Genomic DNA, 27,697 nt, shown 5'->3' with positions numbered 1-27,697 from the left:
ATTATATGTTTATTATATCGAATTTAAATTAAAATTTTAAAAAGCAGAGAGCTAGAGCCGACATAGAAATTTTAAGTAAACCAGCTACATGCACTAACTCTCCTCAGAGTTTGTTTATGCTGCTGACAACTGCCTCCACAAGAGTGGCATTTGTTTTATGAGTCACCTCCTAACAGTGATCATCATGGGGACCTGAGAACAGCCAGACCCCACCATTCCTTGGCCTCCACACTTGCAGGGAAGGAGACCACTCAAAGCAGGCAGGCTAGAGGCTTTTGGCCCAGAGAAACGCTTTTATGATGTGAACAGCTCAAGATAACCCCTTGCTACTTCAACCCAGAGCAGCTTAGCTCAGGGATGAAGCAGCAGGAATGAGTAACAGCAGCAGCAGGACAGAGGTCAACAGGATTCTGGGGAGAGGGGGAGGGATGGACAGAATGTGGGTGTTACAGGAGTAGGAAAGACATTCCTGAGAAGGGGGGTGCGTAGCTTGAGCAAAGGTGGGTGTGGTGTGCAAAACACCCAGGTGGTTGGAGCAGCAGCAGCAGGCCTGGTGAAGGGGTAAAGGGGAATGCTGGTAAAGTTGGCAGGCCAAGTGGGGCTGGTCACAGGGGGCTCTGACCAGTGCCCTAAGGCACCAGGAGCCAGAGGAAAGGCTGGGGGAGCTGTTGGCAGAGTCTGGCCACCACAAGCAAGCCCTGGGGCAGAGAGGCATTCCTTAGTGATGGCCCAAGAGGGAAGGAGGAGGACAGAGTATAAATTCTCAAAGGAGACACAAACTAGGGCTCTCTACTGGCCTCCAGGGCTGCAGGGGCCTGGGTAGGACCCCTTCCACGGAGGGCCAACTGACGACACACGCACCGGTCCCTGATGAAATGCCAGCGGATTAAGCAAGCTGTAAGCCTGAACAGTCAAAAAAAAAAAAAAAAAAAAGAAAGAAAGCTCCTTCCCAACTGCCAGCCAGTAGACTACTCCCTGATGGCCTGCCTCCCCTTGGTGAGTAAGGACAGAGGTGGAAGGGCAGAAAAAGGCTCAGCTTTTCCAGAAGCGCCCCACAGGAGGGCCTCTTTCCACGGGGCTCTGTTAACCTGGACCAGTTGGCAGACAACGGTGGGGGCTCCAGGACCAGCCTTTGGGAATCTGTCCTTTGCAAACACCATGCCCCTTCTCAGCAGCCACTGCACCCACCACTGTCCTGGAGTCTCAGAGACACTCAAGTGCCTTGGCACAGGCTGGTTATTCATTAACAAATGAGAAAACACCCCACTATCTATGTGACATTTTAAAAAATGCCCAGCAGCCTGGTGGGTGGGCCGTATCATCAATTCTTCACATAGTGTGAGGTTAAGGATGACCCTAGCCTGGGCTGCTGTGTGAAGAGCAGGTGCTCAAGAACAATAAAGATATGGGGGGGGGGGGGGGGGGCCGCGGAGAGAAGCAGGGTAACAATAGGCCACATAAAAGCAAGGACAAGGTGTGCTCCAGTCTTCACACTCAACAGCAATTCAGCTAGATAGGACAGTAAGCATTTGTGAGAAGGAAAACAGCTTCTGGGTGATCCTGGCCTTGGTCCCAAGGCAGGACCCTCATTACCTGGGATGGAGACAGGAGGTGCAGACTACCCTCGTGGCCCACCCCAGCTTCAGAGACTCAAAGGGCCCCAGGAACTGAAGGCCCCCACAGCTGTCTCTTAGGTCCTCAATTCAACATACAGGGAGCCTGGTAGCAAATGGCCACCAGAGAGAGGGAAGAGATTTGCCCAAGGCCACAGAGCCTGTCAGTGGTGACTGCAGGTCTGGATCAAGGTCCTTCTGCCCCCCTGCCCTACGTTCTCACCAAGGAGATGAGAGAGTGTATCCAGAGCAGCACTCAGTTTCTAAAACCGGCTCTGATCCCAGCCACCTCTCCCATGCTCCCCGACGGTTCAGACCTGGTTCAGACCTGACCACATGCACTCAGACCGGCTGCAGCCAGCCCCAGTCTAGGCCCAGGCCCTGGTGTACACCCTCGGGAGTGCAGGGTTATGCAAGATTGGTATTACCTCTTCCTTAAATCTATGATAAGACTTCAGTGAAGCCATCTCGACCCACCCAAAGTTTCCTTTGTGAGGTTTTTAGATATGGGACTCTACCAATTTTCTATTTCTTCCTGAGCCAGTCTCCTGAATTCTTCTTTCAAGGGCTATCCATTTCACCTAAGTTACTGCATGTATTGGCAAAAAACCATTTATAATATTCTCTTATTATCCCTTTAACTTTTGTAGGATCTGTAGTGACATCCATTGACGTCGAGAACCTCTGTCTTTTGTCTTTCTTTGTTAGCCCAGCTGGAGGGACGCCTGGGTGGCTTAGTCGGTAGAGCGTGCAACTCTTAATCTCCAGGTCATGAACTCAAACCCCACGCTGGGCACAGAGCTCTTTGGAAAATAATAAAATATTAGACCAGCTGGAGGTTTATCGATTCTGGGACATTTCAGACTTGGTGTTTTAACAATGTGTTTGCTCCTCAGTCACTTCCCCAGAAGAAGCCCTCTTTAGCGGACTACCCCTACAGGGGATGAGAAGAGCACGTTAATCCATATTTGCTGCCTGAACCCTATCAGAAACTCAATCAACCATCAGAAATGCAGAAGGTGGGGGGAGAAGAGAAGCTGCTGCCTCTCCTTCTGCTGCCCCTCTCCCCACCCAGGCAAAGACTAGGGTCCCTCTTCCCTCCTGTTTCCCTTTGTTGTGCTGGGTCTGCCCAGCACAAAGATAAAGGAAACAAGAATGCTGTCCTCAAGGATCTCAAATCTACTTAAAGGAACAGACTTCAAAAACGTACCTCTGTGCCATGAGTGGTAGGAAGACTTTATGACATGTTCTGTATACCTGGGGAATCGGCAAGGGATAGGCATTGTCAGAGAAGGAGGTAACCCTTAAAGTCAGCTCCAAGTATCCAATGGGAGGTTACCAAGCAGCTAAAGAATGGTAATTGCCTGGTAAAGCCACAAGAGCAGAGTGAGGGCACTGTCCAGACCTGTGGAGCCTGAGGAGCCATGTCAGGCTGGACTGGGGGAGGGCAGGGCTAGAGGAGGGCTGACAAGGCCTTCCCCCAGTGCTGTGGGCGGGCTTAGCCCAGCCAGGGCCAATGTTCTCAAAGGGCATTGTGGCAGCCTGGAAGTGGAATCGTGGGAGAAGATGGGGAGACCAGAAGCCAGGTGAGACTGTCCACTCCCGGCCTGGACCTGTCCCAGCCTGCTGATGTTTGTGCATATGTGCTGGTGAAGAGTAAATGGGGGTTGGGAGCTGCCATCAGGGGCAGTCATGCTGAAGGAGGAGCTCCTGAGCTGAGGGGACAAGGAGCAAGCCCCTCACTCTCACCCTAAGAGGAGCTGCTGCCCAGGGCTCTTCCTTCCAGAAGACAAAGAAGGAAGCAGGAAAGGGTTAATAGACACTCCAATCTCTGGTCTAAGTTCCCCCTGCCATTAGCCCATAAGTGAAGCAGCTGGAGACCCGACAGGAACCCACAGGTACAGAAACCCTTTCCAATGCCCAGGCAACATGCCTCATTAGCTCTGGGTATGCCTGGTGAGCTGTTCAGGGAAATGGCCCTTCTGGTCAACAATCAAGATCAAGAAAGACTAAGACCCAAACCTGGTCCCCTAAGAAGAGTTGAAATTGGCCCCAGCTTGAGCCTTTCTGGTTGCTGTGGCCCCGGGCAGGGAAAAGTCAATGAGAGATAAGCACAGAAGGGAAGTGAGGGAGACAGGAAGGGACTGACACTACTGAGGGCAAACCTGGCAGGTTTCACAATTTCACCCTGCTGCCCATCCTCAAAACCAGGGCAGCCCCATTCGGGCAGAGAGACTTCCTGTCGGGTGCGGCTGTGAAAGGCGCCGTTCTCCACGGGCACTTAGGGGGTAGGGCAGACACTCGGTGTCTGACTCACCCTGAAGATGCAGTGATAAGCCCTGGGCTGAATGCCACCACACCTGGGTGCAGACACTGCATAGTCCTCTACTGTCCAGAGACAGGAGGAAGGAGGGGAGGGAGGTTCAAAGTCTCCAGGGCAAGCAATGATCCCAGCAGGGCCCAACACTGGGTCCCCAGCACTGTTTGCTGGGGGCGGGGGATGGGACTACCTGGCCTGTATGTCCACTCTGCCCAGCAGGTGGAGAGTCCCTCAAGGGCAGATAGTACAGCAGGTGCAGCAGCGGAGCTCACAGGCTCTGTGCCAGACCCTGCCTGGCAAAGCCCAGGGTCCGTTTCACCCATCTGACCGTGGGCAAGTCATTCGACCAGTCTGGCCTCGGTTCCTCTTCTATGAAAACAGACACTATCACTCTGACATCATGGCACGGCTATAAGAGTGAATAGTCAGGGAGGAAGGAGAAGAGCCTGTAGCTCGAGTGGACAAGGAGCAGCCTCTGAAGGGTAGGGAGGATGGGGCCAGGCCAGGAAGGGCAGGGCTGCGGAGAAACCACAGGGCCGCAGGGCCCAGACTGGCTGCATCTGCACAGCTCATGAGAAGCTTTCACTTTCATCAATCCGGAGGGCAGACAAGCAGCGCAGTAACGTCTGCTTCATGAAGACAGCAGAGGACGTGTCGGACAATCTGTGCAGGGGGACCCACCTTCTGACTCTCCGCGTTCAGGGCTCCATTGAAAATCAGACTCAGAAGGTCCAGCAGGGAGGGCGGAGCCCGACAGCCCAGAGCAGAGGCACCAGTGCTCTCCGGTGGAAGCAGGCGTTCCCCAGAGGCTCGTGAGCCCAGAGAACAAAGTGCTGGGGGAACAGCCCGGAAGCTGGAGGTGAGGCCTGCAGATGAGGGCCGGAACTAAGGCAGTGGCACTACCACAGAAGTGCCCAAACGCTCGGGGGGCGAGGAGGGCATCAGACAACGGACTCCAGGTTCTGACCAGGACTCCCAGGGAGAAGAAGGGTCCAGTGGGGCGTCCTCAGTGGCAGAGAAGAGGGCCCGCTCCTCAGCCAGAGGTGGGGCTGGCACCACCACACAGCACGGCCCCAGGATGGCTGCCGGTGCCCTGCATGTGGCAGAGGAGTGGGGGGGGTGCTGGCCCCAAGCCAAGCCTGGTCCTATTCTTGCAATGGAAGAAACTGGCGGTGTTCGGAGGCGATGGCAGGCAACCCCTCCAGCAGATTACCAGCTAACAGACCGGCTCCCTGTGCTAGGTACTCCATCCACATCAGGTCCCGAGGGGCAGAAAGAACACACCGAGAGGGCGCCTGGTGTTCACAGACCAGGGCGGGTGGAACTTAGCCTGGAACCGTGGACGGGATCCCAGAAGTCACCAGTCACACACACACAGGCCAGGTATAAAAGGCCCATTTTTCTGGAGTAAGAATCCATAGCTCTTCAGATTCTCAAGGGGGTAGTGACCTGGAGGAGGGAAGGGAGTGTCAACAGCATGGCGGTGGTGTGTGGAGTGTGGGGGCAGGTCTTTTGGGGGCAGGTCTTTGGGTGGCACCTGAGGTATCTGGGGAGGCTCTCCTACCACCTGTTCTGCACCCAAGGAGTGGGGGCAGGGGCAGGGCGGCAGAGGGAACAGGTAGCAGCAGAAGGTGCAGAGGCTTGGGAGGGCCCACGTGGTCCCCACATCCCCACAGGAAAGAAGCCCTTGAGAGGTCATGCTGAGGGCAGGGCAAAGACCAGTGCCCCCTTTCCTTCACACATGGCCAGCCTGGACCAGTTCCTCTGGGCGGTGGGGCCAGGCTCCAAATTCCCACAGGGCCCTCCCTGTAGGGGGCACTGTGGGATGGAGATGCCCAGGCAGCGCGAGGCAGACCACACTTCCACAGCTGACCAGTGGTGGCACGCAGGGCAAACTGCAGGACCTCTCTGTTTCCTCCCTGTGAGAGTGGGGCCAGTGCTACTTCACAGACACTGGGGTTAGGAACCTGGCTCCACCTCCTGGCACAGGGCCCCATGTGACACCCACTGTGGGCGACAGCCTGCTGGCACCCTGGGGTCCTGCTGTCCATCAGCGACAGGCCTGACTTGAACTCTGGCTCCCGCCACACCCCCTGGGGAATTAGTCCTTCCCTCTGTTTTCACCTCCCCACCCCCTGCTCGGCCTGCACCCCCTCACACAAACAAACAAGAAAGTGGGTAGCCAGTAGAGTTCTAGGAACCAAAACAGACTTCAGAGACCCAGGGCCCAGGGTCCAGATCCAGGCTGGGAAGCAAAGGGCCAATTATGGTCGGTCCAACCCACAGAGAAGCTGATCCATGCCTAACACTGTAAAAGGTAGTGGTGTGTGAATGGAAGGCACCATCCTTTTCTAATTGTGTGTGTGTGTGTGTGTGTGTGTGTGTGTGTGTGTTTGTGGGGTTTTTTTGCCAAGTTTCTGCAGATGACACACATGCAATTTTTAAAACTGAAGCTCAAATTAAGAATGACCTATCTGGGGATCCCTGGGTGGCACAGCGGTTTAGCGCCTGCCTTTGGCCTGGGGCGCGATCTTGGAGACCCGGGATCGAATCCCACGTCAGGCTCCCGGTGCATGGAGCCTGCTTCTCCCTCTGCCTGTGTCTCTGCCTCTCTCTCTCTCTCTGTGTGTGACTATCATAAATAAATAAAAATTTAAAAAAAAAAAAAAAAAAAAGAATGACCTATCTGATTCCCTCGGGGATGAGGGAGAAGGGCCCCAGGCTGGAAGAACGGGCACCGCATGTGTGAGGCTTCCCCACAGAAGCCTTCATTCTGCACGTGCCACCAAACTGCATGGAGGCAGAGAGACGGAGGGTGGGCTTCGGCCCCTTCCCTCCTCCCCATGTGGGCCGAAGGTTACACCCATGTTCAGCAGAAGGGCTTTCTTTCCAGGCAGGCTCTCCATCAAGAATAGTCCCAGACATTTGATTTTACCTGGACTTGCCTATGTGAGATTTTGTTTGTCATCTTTCTTCCCTCCTCGACTGGGAGCTAGCTCTCAGAGGCCTGTCCACTGCTGCCCCCAACACCTGACGCCTAACAGCAGCTGGGCTACTAGCAAATGAGTGATGGAGCAACCAAAGGGAGGCAGGACACATATGCTACTTCTTCCCCTTACGGACAAGTTCTCCTCCCAAAAACTTGCATGAACCAGGCATCACTAAGCTTGCCTCCTGGATGTGAGGACTGAGGCTCAGTGGACCTAACTCGGGTCCGTGCATGTCAGAGTCCTACTCTTTCCACCAGTTTGGGGACACAGTCACAGAAGCCCAGTTCCCTGCTACCACACACGTGGTTCTTTCTACCAGACAGCTCTGCGTCTTCACCACCAAGCTGTCTGTTCTAGCCTCCCTTCCAACAATCACCTGCACTTCTGCTTCTTTCCTGTAGATTGAGAGAAAAAATCTCAACCATGCCCACTCCTTAGTAGTGTGGTAAGGATCAAATCTAATGGGTCCACCAAACTAGAAGACTTCCCAGTAAACGATGAGCTCTGGGGAGGGCTGGACCCCATTCTTACTCATCTCTGCTCATGTATTTCCTATAATAATAGCATTCATTACATTATGCCCAGCAACTGATTATCCAATTAACTGAAATAATTACTTATTCATCATAAAAATCTACTAGGGGCACCTGGATGGCTCAGTAGGTTAAGTGTCAGCCTTCAGCTCAGATCATGATCCTGGGATCCTGGGATTGAGCCTCAGGTTGGGCTCCTGGCTCAGCAGGAGCCAGTCTGCTTGTCCCTCCCCCCTGAACCCACGCCTCCTCACCCTGTCTCAGCATCTGTGCACTTTGTCTCTCTCTCAAAAAATCTAATCAAGTCAGCACTGTTTTCTTTCTTTCACAGATTATAAAAATGGAAGTCTGGTGTAAGTAAGTAGTCCACCCAGAGTCACACAGCTGTTGGTGCCAGGGTCCAAAGGATAGGGTCAGAGTCAAGCCTAGGCTGCTTCCCTGTAAGAGCCAGCCCTCTGCTCTAGCCATGCTCCCACACCTATCTCCAACACACGGGTGGTCTCACTGGTGTCTAACGGAGCAGCAGCATCACACCACCTCACATCTCTCCCCAGTGTCATTTCAGAGAGACATGACCAAACCATCAGGAGCCCCCGATATGCCCATTTCTGGGCCAGGAACTTCCAACCCAGAAGAGCATCACTAGGAGATAAAAGAGTGATACATGGCAAGGTGCTCACAGCTGTACTTCTCCTAACAGGGTGACCTGGAACTGCGAGGTGAGTCCTACTTGCTCCTGCACCTGGCTTGTATGGTCACGGAAACAGCACAGTGACACAGAACACACAGGACCGTGAGAGGTGCTGAGTCCACACACATGGCCATGAGCCGAACCATAGCATCACATCATGACACACAGGTGGCCCAAGACTTCACGGGCTCCTACATGACTGTGGGTAGTATTTTTTCCATTTCCTTTCATTCTGTTATCAAAATGACTTAATAGCAAAAAGATCTAAAAACAAAAGCAGCTAGAGGAACCCAGCTGCCCGTGACTCACTGTCTTGACTGTATCACACCCTAAACAGACTCTCCTGACCTTCACCTGGCTCAGCAGGAAAGCAGGAAGCCATGGCTAGCCCTGAGGCCCAGCACAGCCCAGTCAATGTTTGGTGACTTTTCTAGAATTTAAACACATGAAACCCAAAGGACCAGCATGCTGCGGGGGGCGGGGAGGAGGAGGAAGGCTGACGCCTGCACATACCAGCCCGCAGCCCTGGACTGGGCCCAAGAGCCAAACCGGCAGCTGCCCTGGAGGCTGAGTGCCCTCCAACTGGGCCAGACAGCTCCCCTGATCAGGACAAAAATTTCAGTTAAGAAACCAACTGGTGGTGAGCGATGAGGTTACCTCCCTACCCTCTCCCCCTGCCTCATCATTTCCCGTTTTTTCAAGGGGGAAAGTGCCTCCTCTGCCACAGAACAGAACTTGCAACCACCAGGACTTCCTCATCATGGTAAAGCTCACAGCTGGAGCAAGAGCAGTGAATCGCAAAGGCAAACAATAACGTTCATGAAGTTTAGAAACCCCTGCCTGGTATGAGATAGCCCTGTGTGGCACTGGGGGGCTGGCCCAGAATCCTCTTCCTGTGGCCTCAATGTGGACAGCTGGAGTCACGATGCACTGCATGGGGGCCCAGCTAGTTGGTTTTAGGGAATAAAACAGCCACCCAGAATCTCTGGTCCTGAGGACATATGGCTGGTGTCTGACCCACACCAGATCCATCCTCTGCCCTCGAACTCTGGATGGTGAACAGGATTCTCAGTCTGAGCCCTAGAGGGAAGAGGGAACTTACTGAGAGTATGTTCACCATCCTTGGATCCAAGGGAAATAGCAAACAAGGGCCTGAAAACCCCAGTTGAGTGGCCCTGAAAATCACACCCTTCTACCTCCCCCCACACCAGGCCCATGTGCCTATTCACACCAGTGCTGGGTCCCCAAACCATTCCCTGACAGCAGCCAACAGGACCACATCAAGGCTCCTGTTAGCCACATGATGCCACTGGCTTCCTCAAAGCCTGCGATCAACAAGGCGGGGGGGCGGGGGGTCCTTTTCCGTGTGGGCAGGTGTCAAAACGCCCCCAGTCCATGCCTGAACAACTGATTCTGCAAACATTGTGGTCTGGAAAGACTTCGCACCCAGTGAAGTTCACCTCGCCGGTATGGCTGCAGATTACAGACCTCTATATAAAGGCAAGTCGGCCTCTCCCTGAGAAAAAGATCTCAGCCTGGCCAACTCCCAAACCCACGGGCCTATCCAGTTGCTTCATTTCTTCACTCAAATATTTTCGAGATGTCTCTGAGCCCTGTCATATCTGGCGGATGAAAAGGTGACGAAGACATGACATCTGCCCTCAGGGTGCTGGCACACAGGTGAATGCACAGTCACTGCACAGCATGTCCTAAGCCAAGTGCCGTGGCTCCCTGGGTACTACGGGAATGCCCAGTGATTCAGAGCTGACCAGGAAACCCAAACGCACCTGGAAGAAGAGTGGGCTGTCTGGGGGAGAGCAGAGTGGGCAGGGCAGGGGTGCTAGAATAACTGGAAGGAGCAGGCGCGCTGAGCCTGAGCCCTGTGTCTGTGGAGCGGGCCAGCCAAGGCACACTGGGGCAGGAGGAGCCAGCATGGGGGGGCTTGCCCTAGGTGCTACTGACTTCAGCCCTGTCTGTCCAGCACCAAGAAGCCGGCAAAAGCTGGAGCACAGTCAGGGAGGCGGCAGCCACGTGGCTAGCGTTATTTATAAAGGGCATGAAGAAAGGGCCAGAAAGGGAAGGGTGAGGGTCACCGGTTGAAGCCACTGAAAAAGGAGTCGGATGTGGGCTAAGAGAGCTACTTTCTCAGCCCTGGGAGAGCAGACAGCTGCTGCCTGTGAGTCTGTGCAGAGGACAGCTGCTCCCACCTGCACAGGGCCAAGTGGCACTCACACTTCCCTCTCATGCACATGGGGCCTCGGCCTGCTGCCCCCCTTCCCTGGGATCCCATACTATCATCTCAGCCGTGCAATGACCCTTTGGAACCACCAAGGGACGTACTCAATGGCTCACAGCTGGTAAGAGATAGGTCAGCACTTAAACCAAGGTTTTCTGATTGCATCATGCTTCCAAAACTATTTCAAGTAAGGTCTGGCTGTGCGTTCTGCACAAGAGCCAGAAGGGTGACTCCGTCCATTCTTACCAAATGAGAAAAGAAAACCACAAACTGTGAAGGCTGCACAAGTCTCTGATAACATCTGGTACAGCATGAAAGGGACCCAGAGGTCCATGGAACAGGCTATAAATAGAACCTCCCAAATCAGAATCTTCCAGGCTAAGACCTGGAAGTCTGAATGTTCCCAGCTCCTGCCCACCCTCCGGGTCACACTTTTACCATACGATTCAAATGAGGAGCCTCTGAGTCAGACCACATCACTGCTCTTACAGAGGCTGACCGGGGGATGAAGTGACCCGTATGAGGCCACCCCAAGCTGCCTGAGGGCCACTGCAGTGACCGGTGGGCTCTGGATACAGAGCAGGCAGGATGGGAAGAGACAGAGAAAGCTCTCATATAACATAAACATCCTGAGGGCAGTAGGAGGTCCAGGGAAAGTGTGCAGGACGAGGACAAGAGCTAGCACCAGACCTACTAGGTCTCCTGACTTCAAGCTGGCCGGTCCGTCTAGGCTACCATGTCGCCTGGAGCCATGGGGTAAGGTGACTGGAACCTGAGTGCCCATCATTCTATGGGCCGCCCAGGGCTTGCGCCCCTCCCTTACTAGGAGGCTCTGACTGAAGCTTGGGGAAGGAAGAGACAGCTGCACAGTACAGAGGCTGAAAGTGCCCCACACTGGCCTGCCCAGCGGGGTGAGCAGGGTGGGGCAGGGGGCCGGCCTCAGGGACTTCTGATGGCAGCGCTAGTATAAGACGCTAGTATAAGACCGAGTCTGCCTCTGGGGCTGCAGCACAGCATGCTGCAGAGTCCTCATACCTGGAGGCAGTAGGGCTTCCTTACAGAGCCACTTCTCCTGAGAAATGCTGGACTTCTTTTTGGCTGCATAAATCCAAGGCTGGGGTGCTCTCTTTCTCTCTCTCTTTTTTTTTCTTAGAGAGGGGGAGAAGAGGAGGAGGCAGGGAGAGAATCTTAAGCAGGCTCTGTGTCCAGCACAGAGCCCAACACAGGGCTCTATCTCACAACCCTGAGATCATGACCCAAGCACAATCAAGAGTCAGATGCTTAACCAACTGAGCCACCTAGGCACCCCTGGCTCTCTTGTTTTAAACAGAGAAACTGGGCAGCCCTGGTGGTGCAGCGATTTAGCTCCGCCTGCAGCCCAGGGCGTGATCCTGGAGACCCTGGATCGAGTCCCACGTCAGGCTCTGCATGGTGCCTGCTTCTCCCTCTGCCTGTGTCTCTGCCTCTCTCTCTCTGTGTGTCTCTATGAATGAATGAATGAATGAATGAATGAATGAATGAATGAATGAATAAATAAATAAATAAATAACAGAGAAACTAACTAACTAACCAGAATAGATTTCTGTTGGTTGTAACTAAGTACCCCGGCTACACATGACCATTTATAGCAATAACCTAATAGCAAAGCAGGTGCAATGCTTTCAGAGCTAAAAGCGGTCTTATGGCCCATGGTTCATCAGATCCACAGGGAGACTTTGCAAATGAAGAAACTGGGTGCAGGATGTAAAGTGTTCTGTGTACTTGGCCCTGGCATTTCCCCCTAAGTCCATCACAAAGGCCAACCGCTGACACAAGCAAGCGCTCACCTGACCTGGGGTCCGTCTCCCTATCCCTCCATCCCAACGGAGCTGAGTGTACAATGTACACAGCCCCAACTCAGGCACCCAGGTTGGAAAAGCAAATTCTTGGGGCATTAATTCCCAGGCAAGGGACACCTGGGTGGCTCAGTGGTTGAGTGTCTGCCTTTGGCTCAGGTCGTGATCTCAGGGTCCTGGGATTGCGTCCTGCATCAGGCTTCCTGCATGAAGCCTCCTTCTCCCTCTGCCTGTGTCTCTGCCTCTCTCTGTGTGTCTTTCATGAATAAATAAATCTTTAAAAAAAAACCAACCTGAAATGTTAAAAAAAAAAAAAAAAAAAGTTCCCAGGCAAGTCAGAAGTTCACAGAGAAACAGTGTGCTGAAGCTTCTGGGAGACTAGAAGCTATTTTAACCTCTGATCAGCTGCTTCTCAATGTGTCACAGTCTGAGGAAAAGTAAAGGTAAGACAGTTGTCTCCTCTCTGGTGTGATCTACAAGTGATAAAATCCTAATTGAAACCAAATTTAAACTAAAGTCAGAACTGGCACATTTATTTGTGGGAGGAAACACTGCTTAAACAAGGTCTTTTAATCCTCACCTACACACATTTCCTCAAGAAGCCAAGTACACTTTGTAAAATCATGTGCTGGGTTGAGGGGTTGACAAGGCAGGAGCACATAAGGAAGCAGCCCAGCACTGACCAGCGTGCTGTGCCATGGACCTGGGTGACCAGCATGCCGTGCTGTGTCATGTGGTGGATCTGGGTGATCAGTGTGCAGTGCTGTGTCGTGCCCTGGACCTGGGCGACCAGTATGCTGTGCCATGTGGTGGGCCTGGGTGACCAGTGTGCCATGCTGTGCCGTGCCCTGGACCTCGGTGACCAGCGTGCTGTGCCTGTGCCTAGACGTGGGAGATAGCACCTTCCTCAGCTGCAGAGAGCTGGTGAATGAGAGTGGATATGGTGTGAGGAGCCCTGCATGGTGGCCCACACAGAATAGGTCCTCAGTGAGTAGGCGCCAACCATGGTGATGATGATGCTGACAGGGGAGCCCCAGCATGAGACCTGCATGCTCAGCGTGAGGCCCGTGACATCCCCCTTCCAGAGCCATGCTCACTGCCCCCCACCCCCCCGCCACACTGCCAGAAAGGGTCACAGAACAAATCCTCACGTGCATGCCTCTTCCCTTCCCTCAATTCATACAGAGCAGCCACCAGTGTCAGCCAGGGGACCATCCAGCTCTTGCCCTTGCGCTGACCCGTTTAGAAGGGCACATCCTGCATGCATGCAGAGAATGTGAGTCCAAGTCAAAAAAGGCTAGTCACAGTATGCGGGGGACCTGGAGGAGGCGAGGGGTGGGGGTGGGGGCTGCCACGGTGGTCTTCCCACATCCCGACTACCTCCACACCTGCCTGCTCTGCCCCTCCCCTCCTCTTCTTCCATCCTCCAGGCAGCTATCGCCTTCCGTGCCCTGTACCCAGTCTATCTCCTCAGGTAAACGCAGAACCTCCGCCATGTCAGGCTCCATCTTGAGAGCTGTGCAGCCTGGGCAGCCCAAGGACATGCCCCACAAGCCAACAAAGGAGAGAAAGTGGGGTCAGGTGCCTTCACAGCGGGTTCAGAAGCTCCCCATTCCGTGCAGTGGATGTGGCACTACGGTGTACAAGGGCCCCCTGGCCCTCCACTCAGGACACTCAGGGCTCTCGGCTACCCCTCCCCAGCAGACAGCAGTGCGCTGTATCATGATGACAGCTGGTAGCACCTGGGTCCTGTCTCCCCACTGAGCCCCAGTCTGCCCTTGATGACCTCAGCCCCAAAGCCCTTCATGGGGCCTGACACATAGCAGGCATGCAACAGGAGGAGCAATGCTGGTCGGGTGCACAGGAGGGGTTCAAACAGCTCAGTACCCTACTCCTTGTCCCAGAGAGCCCAGCATGTGCTCCCATTCCTGAACAGTTGCAGGCTCCTGGACTCAGGGCAGGAAAGTTCTGCTCCTGTCTGATGGCTTCCTCACCCAGGTAGCAAATACAGGTGCATTTTCTTTAGGATTCAATTGCCCTGCAAGAAATCCAGTGGTACCCTGCCCAGGACACCGTGTAGAGGCGGCAGGGCGGGGCTGTCCTTGAAAGGACAAACGTCTTCTGGCCAGCCACTCACCTTTTCTCTGGACAGGGCAGCTCTTTAGAAGCCTGAATCCAGACAGCTCTGGAGTGTGGATTTTACTCCCCACAGGGCGTCGTTACCACAGTGACTGGTTTTCCTCTTGGAATTCTTTCAAGAGTACAAGCTGTTGCTTCCCTCCAAAACAAACCTAGGGGAAAGCCTCAGGGGTTAAGGGCAGGGCCCTGAAGGCAGCAGGGCCAGATCAGACCAGCCACTCCAAGCTCTATACTTGGAGGGTCTCCAGGGTCTCCTGGAGCTCAGCAGTGGCTTAGCAGTGACAAGCCCTCCCAGCTGCTTAGGGTGTGTGTGGGGAGGGGTGCTGAAGGTATGGGGGTATGGGGGTGTGTGTGTGTGTGTGCATGTGTGTGTGTTTGGGGGAGGTACGGGCATGTGTAGGTGTGGGCTGGGGGCACTGGGGGTTGGACGTGCAGAGGGAGTGGCTGTGTGGTACATGCAGACTGGAGGGTGGGCAGGTGCACTACTGTGTGTGTATGGATACACGCACTGGAGTGGTGGGGGGCACATGGGGCACCTGCATGGGGACACGGGGGAAGCGTGCGGGTGTGGGCTGGCGAAGTGTTCCTCGTCATTCCAAGGTGAAACATGGGTCACATCATCCCCGATAGGAGAACAAGAATTCCATTTCAAATCTGTATTACAATACTTAGCGCTGTCGATCAACCAAATCCTGGTCCACCTGTCGGCAGGGGTCTGTTTAAAACAGCTCAACTTTGCAACAAGTGACCTGGAAGCAACTCGTATTTCTAGCCAGAACACCCCCAGTTAGTTGATCGGGCAAGGCTGGCAAGGCTGGCCGAGCAGCTCTGGAGGAACTGGCTTGGCGGGTCCCCGCCTTCCCTCCAAGTACACAGGAAGTCCTCCTGTGGTGCACAAAGACACGGGGCTCAGGGGCTCAGAGTCAGCCATACCGAGGATGGTGCTGCTGCCACAGGGCACCTGGAAATGTCTGAGTGCTTTGTTAAATAAATTTAAGAGTTGCCTCTGCTAGGGCACCTGGGTGGCTCAGTGGTTGAGCATCTGCCTTTGGCTCAGGTCATGATCCTGGGGTCCTGGGATTGAGTCCCCCATCGGGCTCCCTGCATGGAGCCTGCTCCTCCCTCTGCCAATGTCTCTGCCTCTTTCTCTGTGTCTCTTATGAATAAATGAAATTTTTAAAAGATTTCTTTTAGGGCAGCCCTGGTGGCTCAGTAGGTTAGTGCTGCCTTCAGCCCCGGGCACGATCTTGGAGACCCAGGATCAAATCCCACATCAGGTTCCCTGCATGGAGCCTGCTTCTCCCTCTGCCTGTGTCTCTGCCTCTTTTTCTCTCTGTGTCTCTCATGAATAAATAAATAAATAAATAAATAAATAAATAAATAAAATATTTTTAAAAAAGATTTCTTTTAAAAAAAGAAAAAAAACAGTACTACTAGTACTACTTCTATAATAACTACAATTATTATCAAGATGTTGTAGGAGATCAGCAATATTATTAAGCATGCTGCATGCCAACCATTCACAAGAAAACAGCCTTCTTTCTAAAAAACAACTGGGCCAAATAATGAATAGTGCTGAGTCACAGATATCCACATGGGCGGGAGGATCTTGACACCTACCTCATACCATGCAAAAATAAGTAAATTCTGGATGGACTGGAAATCTCAAGGTGAAAGGTAAGACAATAAAACTTCTAGAATACAACATAAGACAATGTCATTGTGACCTAGGAGTTGGCAACTATTCCTGTACACAGGCCACAGAAGGTAATCAGGAAAAAAAAAAAAAAAAAAAAAACCTTGATGAATTGGACTACACAAAAATAAAGAACTTCTTCTGTTCACCAAAGAATGCAATTAAAAGCATGAAAAGGGATCCCTGGGTGGCGCAGCGGTTTGGCGCCTGCCTTTGGCCCGGGGCGTGATCCTGGAGACCCGGGATCGAATCCCACATCGGGCTCCCGGTGCATGGAGCCTGCTTCTCCCTCTGCCTGTGTCTCTGCCTCTCTGTCTCTCTCTGTGTGACTATCATGAATAAATAAATAAAATCTTTAAAAAAAGAAAAAAAAAAAGCATGAAAAGTCAAGGCCCAGAAGGGGAGAAAACACAATATGTATACAGAACAAAGGACTCACTGAGGGCTCAAAGAACCCCTAGAAATTAATAGGAAAATCTGTCAGGTAACTCAATAAAAAAGGACAGGAGGCAAAAGGTTTGAACAGGTACTTCATATAAACATATGAAAAGACACTCAACTGCATTAAGTTAGGAAGGGAATGCAAACTTAAACCACAAAGGGATACCACTACACCTCCACCAGCAGGGCTAACTTGAAAAAGACTAACCATAGCTGGAGTGTTGGGAGAGGAACTCTCATTCACTGCTGGCAGGAGTGTGGCGTGGTAGAGCTGCTGGGAAAGCTGCACGGCAGCGTCTCCTCTATGACCTAGCAATTCTACTCCTAGGGCTACCCCCAGCAGACACACATACACATGTTCACCAAGACGTGTATAAGATTGGGAATGGCAGATTACGGCTCCAGCCTGAAAATCTACAGTGGGACGGATCTGATGTGGTATATTCAAACAATGGCATACGGTACAGCAGTCAGAAGAGCTGAGGCCACATGCAACAGCTCACAAGCACAACACTGAATGAAAGAAGCCGGATCCCAAAAGAGTATGTAGCATATGACTCCATTCATATGAAGTTCAAGAGAAAGCCAACCTAGGGTGTTAGAGGCCCCAAGTGATTACTCCTGGGGCACAAGGGCAGGGAGCAGGAGGGGGATGCTGGGATGTTGCCCCGCTTCTTGACCTGAGTGACAGATTACATAACGTATTCACTTAGGAAAAATCACTGGGCTGGTTCATCTAGTTTTTTCTATGTACGGTATACTTCAATTAAAAGGGAAGTTTTTTAATGCTGGGACAGAATTGTTAAAAACAGAATTTAAGCCCATGTAAAGGGCAGCCCAGGTGGCTCAGCAGTTTAGCGCCGCCTTCAGCCCAGTGTGATCCTGGAAACCCAGGGTCAGAGTCCCACGTCGGGCTCCCTGCATGGAGCCTGCTTCCCCCTCTGCCTGTGTCTCTCATGAATAAATAAATAAAATCTTTAATAAAAAAAAAAAAAAAGCCCATGTAGAAACCAGAAATAGACTACTAAAATCTAAAGAGAGGGCTCATTCTGTCTAGGACAATAAGAAATCAGTCCTCAAAGAGAGAAATACCTCAGGACACCACAACACACACACACACACACAGCACACCCAGAAGATAACTACTTGGGAGGGAAACTCAGCCCCTCCCTGCCTCCCAGCTCTAGGAAACAGGTAAAACGGAGGGATTCACCATTAAGGTAACAAAAATTCTGCTGCTGCAAAAGCTAATAGGAGGATTAAAAGCCAGCTTGAATTTCACGATTCCTTTGCTTCCCAACTCCCTGTACCCCATCAGTGAGGCCTCGCAAACACCTGGTTACATCTTGTCATGTCACAAGAGTCACTCAAAGGGGAAACTGAGGTCCTAATGGCATGTCAGGAGTGGGGCAAGAAAGGAGGACCTTGTCTTACAGCCTCCTGTCTAGAGGTACTTGTCTGCTTCAGCCATCACAGGCAAGCTAAATAGTGAAAAGATCCAGAACAGCATGTATCTGCCTCAAAAAGCCCTGCCCTCTGAGGGTAACTTAGAAAGAGGCCCGCCACTATTCCAGGCTAGTAGGTTTCCCCCAGAGTATTAGACCAGTTTCAGGGAAGGTCCCCTTCTCTTCACTGAAGCCCATCGCAGGGCCTTCCCTGCACAGCTCCAAGGGGAAGCCAGCACCCCTTCCATGCCATAGAGAGAGCACTGTGTGGACTTCAGCCAGGAGGTGGGCGTCTCCCTAGCACCCAGCCCCAGGAAGCAGACCAAGGCCAGAGGGCCAGAGGGTGGGCCCTGTGTGACACAGGAGGAACGTGAAGACTGATCTATCTACTGGTCCCAGAGTCAGTAGAGCTTGGTGGCAAAAGCAATCTTCCCAGCAGCCCTTGGTGCAGGTAACCATGAGTGAAGCTGCCAGCCTGACTCAGGGGTAGCGTTCGGCACACATGGGAACAGCCTACCTACAGGGTAGGGGGCAGGAAGGCTACCCACTCCACAACACTGGGCCAACCCAAAGAGCAAAGCCACAAGAGCACAGCCTCAGCCTGGTGCTGCCTCTCCTGAGAGTTCAGCAAGCCTCACAGGTGAGGGCTGGTGAGACCTCAAAGCAGCGTACAGGCCCCCTTCCCAATGCAGCTGTCGCCAGGACCCCACTAGCACCTTCCCCTCCCACACAGGCCACCCGTAAACAGCTAGACCACACCCACTGCCCCGTCGTGTCCAAACCCACTCCAGTGTCCAAACCCACTCCAGTCCTCACCCAGCTTCTCTCAGCCCCAATGCCCCCCACCCAAGATTCCTCTGCCACTTCTCCTGTAGGTTGCAGGGTGAGCCCCTGGGCACTGTCTGTGCTATCTAAACCCTGTCCCCTGGGGACCTCACCCAGCCCCAGGGCTTCAGATCCTACCCACACAAGCATCCCTCTGAAGTCCCAACACCCACCTGCCAGGCTCTCTCCTCCTATTAGATGGCTAATAGGCCTAATGTGGCCCACATCAGATTCCTGGTTCCCCTTCAAAACCATTCTTCCTGTAACTCTCATCTCAGGAACAGGCACTACCATCCCCTCAGCCCGCTTGCCCCTACAGTCCACCTGCTGGGATGTCCTGTAACCCTAAGTGACACTCTCCCGTCTGCACACACATTCAGGGCAAGACCTGGCACTCAGGCCTCCAATGGGTCCCCATCCCCCCTAGAGCAAGGTCCTGCTCCTGTGGCCCCAGCCTGCCACAGCCTCTCTATTCCCATCCCCACCCTACCCCGCAACCCTTCACTTGACACCTGCCATGCAGGGCTTTCTTCTGCCCCCCAAACAAGCCAATGCAAGTTCTCCACTCAGCTTCAAATGCTCTTCCTTAGATCTGGCATCCCATCCCTCCCCTGCAACCATCGACATCTCCAATCTCCCACTCAGAGGGGGCTCCCGGTCCTAGAACAGCTACAGGCTCTCCTTCAACACACACACACACACACACACACACACACCAGCACTCACAAGTTTCTGACACTATCTTCCCTGTTTACATGTATACACTGTCTACCCACCCCTCCCATGGAAGCCCCTTGAGGCAGAGAGGTAGTCTTATTCACAATCTGGGTCCCCACACCAATAAAAAAAATACATAAATAAATTAAAAAAAAAAAAAAAAAAAAAAACAATCTGGGTCCCCAGGCTTGGCACACAGTCAGTGCTCAATACTTGTTTGATGGCCGGTTGCAGAGTTTTCGAAGTGAGGATGACCAACAAATGCTCCAGGGAAAGGAGGTGTTCTACTTCCTTTTGTCAAGGGAGAATGTCAAGGAAGTGATTAGAGACTTGCAGAAAAATGAATCATCCGGGATCTTGAAAAATGCATGATTTCTAAGCTCCATACCAAGATCTCAACAGTAGATCTGGGGTGGAGCCAGAGAAAAGAATACACACTGTCTCCCCAGCTGATCCTGACACACAGGTAAGTCTGAGAACCTCAGACTGACCCAACATCTTCATTTCACATATGAACAAGTTAGGGCCCTCAGAAGGGATGACTCAATCCAAAATTGCAACACTGGTTCATCATCAAGTGTCTGTGTCAAGGTCCCAAACTTCCCACCTACAAGGTTCTCCCTCTCACTGGCTCCAAGACCTCAGCATCTGAGCAGGCCTCAGGAAAAGATGAGTCCTTAGGAAGAAGGGGGAACACACACCCCATCATGGCTGTGGCTCTGCAAATCTACTTTTTTTGTTAATCTAACACTCTGCACAAGTGAATTGCACCTTCAAGGAAGTGGAGATAGGCTGAAGAATGTCATGGGACCAGCAAGATGCTGGTCTTTGCTTCCCTCGGGGAAATAGGGCCAGCTCCACCCACTGTCACCCAACATGGAGGGCTGGAGAACCACCCAGACTTCCTCACTTCAACAGCATAGGCAAGAAAAGATACACACACATTTATAAAAGGCCCATGGGCAAGACCTTGAACTAGCCACTTCACAGGCATCCTTCTCTGTTCTTTCAGCTACTGATGAGGTCAGGAGCCATGTCTCGATTTTACAGACAAAGCTAAGGAAGCACAAAGTTTTATTTTATTTTATTTTAAAGATTTTGTTTACCTATTCATAGAGACACACACACAGAGAGGCAGAGACACAGGCAGAGGGAGAAGCAGGCTTCCTACAGGAAGCCCGACGTGGGACTCGATCCCGGGTCTCCAGGATCACACCCCAGGCTGCAGGCGGTGCCAAACCGCTGTGCCACCGGGGCTGCCCAGGAAGCACAAAGTTTTAAAGATCCACTCTGGGTCCCACAGATGTGATGAATGGAGCTGAGATTTAAACCAGATCCATCTGGCTCCAAAGACCATGCTCTCCATTATGCCAGCCAGCATCCCCAAGCAGCCTGATAGCAGTTTCTGTGTGTGATAGGGAGACTTCATCCAGCGGGCTACTTCTTCCCAAGCACCTGGGAGTGACAAGTGAAGGATACAGGGCCAGGGCTTAAGGAACATCCTAGGGTCAGCAACATCCCAAAGCACAGCCATGAGAGGTCCTGCCAGCCAGGGCTTCCTGGTCTACTAAACAGGGATAAATGGTTTTAAACCTACCTCAAAGGCCTGCTTCTGGATTGAGCAAATCATGAGATGCCGTCACAAAATCCCATGTAAATGTTATGACAGCCGATCTCTAAAAGGCTGTCAACATGGAGGCAGTGACTCCTCTACTGACTTACCCTTCAGGCTGTTACGCCTGGGGATATAGCCACACAAGCCCAAGTCAGAAGCAATTTCCTGAGGGATGAGTAGGGCACAGACAAGTCTGACTCCTCACCCAAAATACTGGGCTCTTCACTACTGCCACCTCCCCACATCTCACTGCCCTTCCCCCTCTGTCTCCCCAACAGTGGCCAGCCCTTCCCTCTAGTGCCCCCTTCCACCTTCAGCCCACAATAGCCAAGACCATCCCTGGTGCACCCAAGTCCAAGATTATCAATGAGCTCACCCTCACTTTCCAGACTGCCCGTTTCTTGACTGTGCAGTGTTAGCATTTAACTCCATTGGATACACACACCGAAGGGCAGAAAATAAGCATCTGCTGGAGACAACGGCCATGAAGACTGCCTACTTCAAAGCCCTCGGTTCCCCAAAGCTGAGCTCACAGTCATCTGGGTTTCCACCTACTCTCTGCCTCATAAATCTCAATAAATGAGAGTTTAGCCAGAGAGAGACACGGTCTCTTACAAGGGAGCAAGTTCTCCAGAGACACACTGTCCAAAAAGGCAACCCTAAGTCAAGTGTGGCTGTTTAAATATAAAGTAATTAAAACTGAATAAAATAAAACACCACGTTGGTCACATTTCAAGGCCTCAAGAGCCACATGTGGCTACTAGTTGTGGTTCTGGACAACACATACTCAAGGGAGAAGAACACTGCCATCACTGCACCAGGTGCCACTGCCCAGCACTGCCCTGGTCCCTAGAGCCAGGTGAGAAATAGGAACTGCCGCAGAGCCTGGGAGATGACAGCCAGACCTTGCTCCTGAGCTTGTGTGCAACCCCCGAGGGGCTGGCCTGTTGGACAACCAGCCTCTCCGTCCCAGGGCACAAAGAGACAGCCCCATGCAGGCTAAATGCTTATGAAAGCAGAGAGCCATGCACGAGTGTTTGTGCCAAGTTAACAATCTTTAGGAACCTCCTTCTGGCTACTCTGAGTAGAGGTCAGAGAAGGATGATGTGGCCGTTGCCTACTGGATAGCATGGTAGAGAGTGCCACAGAGCTTCATCTACACAGCCTGGAATGGTTCACCTACTCACTCAGTTTGGAACTTCTGGAAAAGCACCAAGAAATGAAGTTCAAATACAGTATAGAAATGTAGGTGACGGGGATCCCTGGGTGGCTCAGCTGTTGAGTGCCTGCCTTCGGCCCAGGGCCTGAACCTAGAGACCTGGGAATGAGTCCCATGTCGGGCTCCCTGCATGGAGCCTGCTTCTCCCTCTGCCTGTGTCTCTGCCTCTCTCTCTGTCTCTCATGAATAAATAAAATCTTAAAAAAAAAAAAAAAAAGAAAGAGAAAAGAAATGTAGGTGGCTGCCCTCCTGGCTGGAAGCCCGAGCTTCTGCAGAGCTGGCCACCAAAGTACCCAGCAGCACTTTCAGATCTTATCACAGAACCCTACCCCTAACACTGCCAATTGCTTGCTGTCAAACCCTCTGGCGCATCCCGACTGTCCCCTCTGTACCCACCGAATGTTCCCACCTCACAACTGCTCCCCTGGAATACTTTTCCAGCTACTTTAATATTTGCTTCTCAGTCCCATCGTCCATGGTTTGGCCTAAATTCCACTCTGCCTTCTTGTGAAGTGTCCCTAGACCTATCCTGGCTTTCCCAGGAAATGACCACCAGCAGTACAGCATTCTTCCCACCTGTCATCCTGGGCTGGCTGACCTACAGACAGTGCTGCAACCTGAAGAGAATCCCACTCTTCTGGGGGGGTTTGCATGCTGCATTCCAGAAGTCACTTAGGTCCCTTGACCTTGGGCATCCCAGCTCCTCTGAACCCTTTGGCTTGCCCCCTCAGGATTCAGTCAGGTGGGCTGGCGAGGAAGTACTCTGTAAGACTGCCAGTTGCACAGATACAACCAAACTTTACTACAGAATAATATGCGGAAACCTTACCGCCCTGATCTTGTCTCCATTTGTCACAATGTCAGTATCGGCTCCTCCATACTATCACTAAATCAGTTCAGAGTCCGGTGCGGGGAGGAGAGGAAGCTAACACCACGAGTGAAATCAACCCCAGGCATGAAATCTTGATGTCTCCAGGAAAAAAATGTGCAAGGTAGGTATCAGTGAGGGACCTGGCAGTGAGTGCTAGGGGCCCATCCGCTTGGGGCAGTTACTCTCCAGCAGCAGGAGCAGGCTGAGAAAGTGCCGGATCCTAAAGCCCATCCTACAGGGGTCTCATCTTCACATCAGATGACTGAGCTAAAAGTGGGGAGCCACTCCCGCCCCCCAAGGGAGGGAACCCTTTGCTCCCTTGTCTGCCTGCAGCAGGCCGCTCTTACTTCCTCTCTAGTCTCACCAGTCACATATAGGTCTCCCAAGAAATCCCTGGGCTGGAAAGGTAACATGAACTTGAGGCCTTTGACTAACTTTCTCAGGCATTGACCCTAACAGAAACATCACTCAGGAACTGCAGAGGTTAAATATTATGCGAAAAGTACTCTTCTAAGAAAACAGCAAACTTGGGCTTCACCAAAATTTAAAAACTTTTGTGCATTAGGGTGCCTGGGTGGCTCAGTCGATTAAGTGTCTACCTTCAGCTCAGGTTATGATCCCAGGGTCCTGGGATCGAGTCCCCGCATTGGGTTCCCTGCTCAGCAAGGAACCTGCTTCTTCTTCTCCTGTTCCCCCCACTTGTGCTCTGTCTCTGTCAAATAAATAAATAAATAAATAAATAAATAAATAAATAAATACATAAATACATAAAATCTTTTCAAAAAAATGACAAACAAAAACTTTTGTGCATCAAAGAACACCACCAAGAGAATGAAAAGACAACCCACAGAATGGGGGGGGGGAGGGATACTTGGAAGTCCCATATTTAACAATGGTTTAATATCCAGAATATATGAAGAATTCAACAACTCAACAGAAAGACAAATGACCCTATGGAAAAATGGGCCAAGGATATGAAGAAATCTTTCTCCAAAGAACGTATACTAATGGCAAATAAGCACCAAATTAGATGCCCAACAGCACATATCATCAGGGAAATGCAAATCAAAACCCCAATGAGATACCACTTCACACCTACTGGGATAGCTGTAATTCTTTTTTTTTTTTTTTTTTTTTTTTTAAAGAAAGGCAGACTGCCACATGCAGCACCTCACGTGGATGTGTCTGGAATCTTGGAAGCTTGACTACCCTACATTCTACACGTGGACCTTGAGAGCTTGTTTGGAGGTTCTAGCAGGGGAGCGCAGCTATTCCTATACCCTTGATGGAAAAACGGTCCTCCTCTATTGGGGAAGGTCATTCTCTTTAACCAAGCGCACAGCTTCGCTTCACAAGGGATGCTTGTGGAGTGGTGAGGAAAGAAACACCCACCTAGCCAGCCAGATTAGCCAAATCAAACTTGACTATCAATGTGGTGACAAATGTTGCAGCCAGATCAACTTTACACCCCATAATTTGTTTTTAAGTAGGCTCCATCTAGCATGGAGCCTGATGCAGGTTTGAATCCACAACCCTGAGATCAAGACCTGAGCTGAAATCAGAGTTGGATGCTTAACCAACTGAATCACTCAGCTGCCCCTATCCTATAATTTTTTAAAGGGATGCCTGGGTGGCTCAGTGGGTTAAGCGTCTGCCTTTGGCTCAGGTCATGATTCCAGGGCCCTGGGATAGAGCCCCACATTGGGCTCCCTGCTGAGCAGAGTCTGCTTCTCCCTCTCCTTCTGCTGCTGCCCCTGCTTGTGCTCTCTCTCTCTCTCTCTCTCTCTCTCTCTGGCAAATAAATAAATAAATAAATAAAATCTAAACAAAATTTTCTAAAAAAAAGAAAAATAAATGTTGGGCAAGGATGTAGGGGAATTGGAATCCTAGTGTATTGCTGGTGGTAGTGGAAAATGTGCAGTATCTGTGGCAAACAGTTTGATAGTTCCTCCAAAAGTTAAACATAGAATTGCTATATGATCCAGCAATTCCACTGCTTTGGCATATACCCAAAAGAACTGAAAACAGGGGCTCAGATAATACTTATAAGCCAATAGGTACACCAATATGCCAATGACAGCATTAGTCACAGTAGCCAAAAGGTGTCCATCAACAAATTAATGAATAAATATCCACTGTGTATGGTATATACATACAATGGAAATACAATTCAGCCTTAAAAAGGAATGAAATTCCCTTACAGGGTAGAACATGGATAACCCTGAAAACTTATGCTTATGCTAAGTGAAGTCAGCGAAACACAAAAGAACAAATATTGTAAGATTCCACTTAGATGAGGTACTTTAAATAGGCAAATTGATAGAGATACAAATAGATAAGGGGCTGGGGTGTGATTAACAGGGAGTCACTGCTTAATGAGGGTAGAGTTTCTGTTTGGTGTGATGAGAAAGTTTTGGAAATAGTGGTGATGGTTGTACACCATTGTGAATATACTAACGCCTCTGAAAAATGCTTAAATGGGAAGTTTTATGTTTATGTTTATCATTAAAAAAACAAAACTGTGGGAAATAAGGGTATCCCCATCCTCATCGGGGGAAGGAGGACCAGAATCAGGATCCAGAGATAATTAAGACATGCACAGCAGAGCAGCCTGAACTTGGGGCCTATATTCTTTTTCTACCATTGTGGGTTTTGAGGGGTTTTTTTGTTTTGCTTTGTGTTTTTATTTGTTTGTTTTGAGAGTGTAATTCACAAAACCAAAAGGTATTAGAAAGTATACAATGAAGTGTCTCCAGCCGCCCCTACCTTGCATCTGGGCAACCAGTCCAAGTCAGTGAGTAAAGAGAAACACCACCTGTTCCCATGGCCTCTCCTAACACTCACTTGGGGATATCTCCCAGCTGTGTGACCTTAGGCAAACCTCCTCACATTAATTAGCCTCAGTGCTTCCACCTATCAATTAACCCTCCTCCTTCCTTCTTTTCAGAGTTGTCATCAAGCCTAGATAAGATAAAGCAAGCAACTGGCACCATTTCCATGACAAATCTGAAAACACTGTTGTCTTTAATAAAGAGAATTAAACCGTTATGAGCCACAGAGAAAAAGAGGAGCATTATGTACTCTCCATCTCTCTTTCCTTCTTTCCTTTTCTCCTTGCCCTTCTCTATCTAATGCTGCAGGTGTCTCTCCAGCTAAATGCAAGCTGCTTAGCGCAGAGACTTCCATCTGCTCTGTTCACTGCTGTACCTCCAGTGCCTAATGACTGGTACAGAGGACGTACCCAGTACACATCTGCTGAAGGGATGAATTACCAGCTCTAATAACCCATTTTGAATCAAGCCAAACAACACTTCATCACCTGCCAGTGATCCACCGACACCACAGCCTAGAAACTGAAGAGTCAACAAAAAATTCTAACTTCCTCTTTGCAAGAAAAGGACTAGAGAGGGTACAAAAATCAGGAGCTCCTGGATAGGAAAGATGCACCAGGAAAGGAAAAGGCTTCCAATGGCGTCAAGAACGTGGCTTCACAATAACTCTTCCTTAAAAAGAATGAAAGGAAACTCCAAAGGCCAGTGAACTCTCTAGTCCAAGATAGAAGCCATGTGATTTCCGACTTCACATTTTTTAGAAATGAGTTCATGTCCAAGAGCTTTCTGAAGCCAGAACCATGAAGATCAAACCCAATTAAAGTAGCAATCAGTATACCAACAAATTGGAAAATCTAGATAAAATAGGAAAATTCCTAGAAATACACAATGTACCTAAACTGACTCATGAAGAAATAAAAATTCTGAATGCATCTATAATAAGGAAACTGAATAAGTAATCAAAAGACCCCAACAAAGAAAAGCCCAGGACCAGATAGTTTTACCAGTGAATTCTACTGAACGTTTAAAGTAGAAATAACACCAATCCTTTTCAAACTCCTCCAAAAAACTGAAGAGAAAGGAATACTACCTAACTCATTTTATGAGTTCAGTATTACCTTGATTCCAAAGCCACACACACTACAAGGAAACTACAAATTTGGGGCACCTGGGTCAGTTAAGCATCTGCCTTCAGCTCAGGTTATGATCCCTAGGTCCTGGGATAGAGTCCTGTGTCAGGAGGAAGTCTGCTTCTCCCTCCCTCTCTCTGCTGGTGCTCTCTCTAGCTCTCTCAACAACAACAACAAAACAAACAAACAAAAAGCCACACCACATTCCATCATTTATTTAAAAATAAAAAAGAAAGAAAGAAAACTACAAACTCATATTCATCATGAACACGAATGCAAAAATCCTCAACAAAATACTAACAAACCGAATCCAGCAAGGACCAAGGGATCCCTACAATGCAAAAATGGCTCAACATACAAAAACCAATTAATGCAATAGAATAATAGAATAAACGGGGGGGGGGGGGGTATCATACAACCATCTCAATTGATGAAGAAAAAGCATGTGACAAAATTCAGCTCTCTTTCGTGAAAAACACACCACAACTAAGAATAGAAGGAACAACAAGACAATGGCCATATTTGAAAAACTCAGTGAATGTCACACCCA

At 50.7% G+C, this 27,697-nt stretch overlaps 1 protein-coding gene and 1 long non-coding RNA gene across 3 annotated transcripts in view; one reads left to right on the top strand and one right to left on the bottom strand.

Annotated features, from left to right (window-relative positions):
- CCDC12 (coiled-coil domain containing 12) overlaps nucleotides 1–27,697 on the bottom strand; it is a 54,736-nt gene that overhangs the window by 22,275 nt on the left and 4,764 nt on the right. The gene's annotated exons all lie outside the window — the stretch shown is intronic.
- Nucleotides 4,312–8,440, top strand: LOC144290165 (uncharacterized). Of its 2 annotated transcripts, XR_013357974.1 has the most exons (3): nucleotides 4,314–4,792; nucleotides 5,175–5,316; nucleotides 8,157–8,440. It is a non-coding gene; the product is annotated as an uncharacterized LOC144290165 (long non-coding RNA). The 2 variants fall into 2 exon arrangements; XR_013357975.1 differs by lacking the exon at nucleotides 5,175–5,316 and having other exon boundaries at nucleotides 4,312–4,792.

Source organism: Canis aureus, chromosome 19 (genome assembly GCF_053574225.1).
Source record: "Canis aureus isolate CA01 chromosome 19, VMU_Caureus_v.1.0, whole genome shotgun sequence".
NCBI classification, from domain to species: Eukaryota; Metazoa; Chordata; class Mammalia; order Carnivora; family Canidae; genus Canis; species Canis aureus.
Note: the sequence above shows the minus strand (reverse complement) of the source record. Positions and strands in the feature narration are given on the sequence as shown.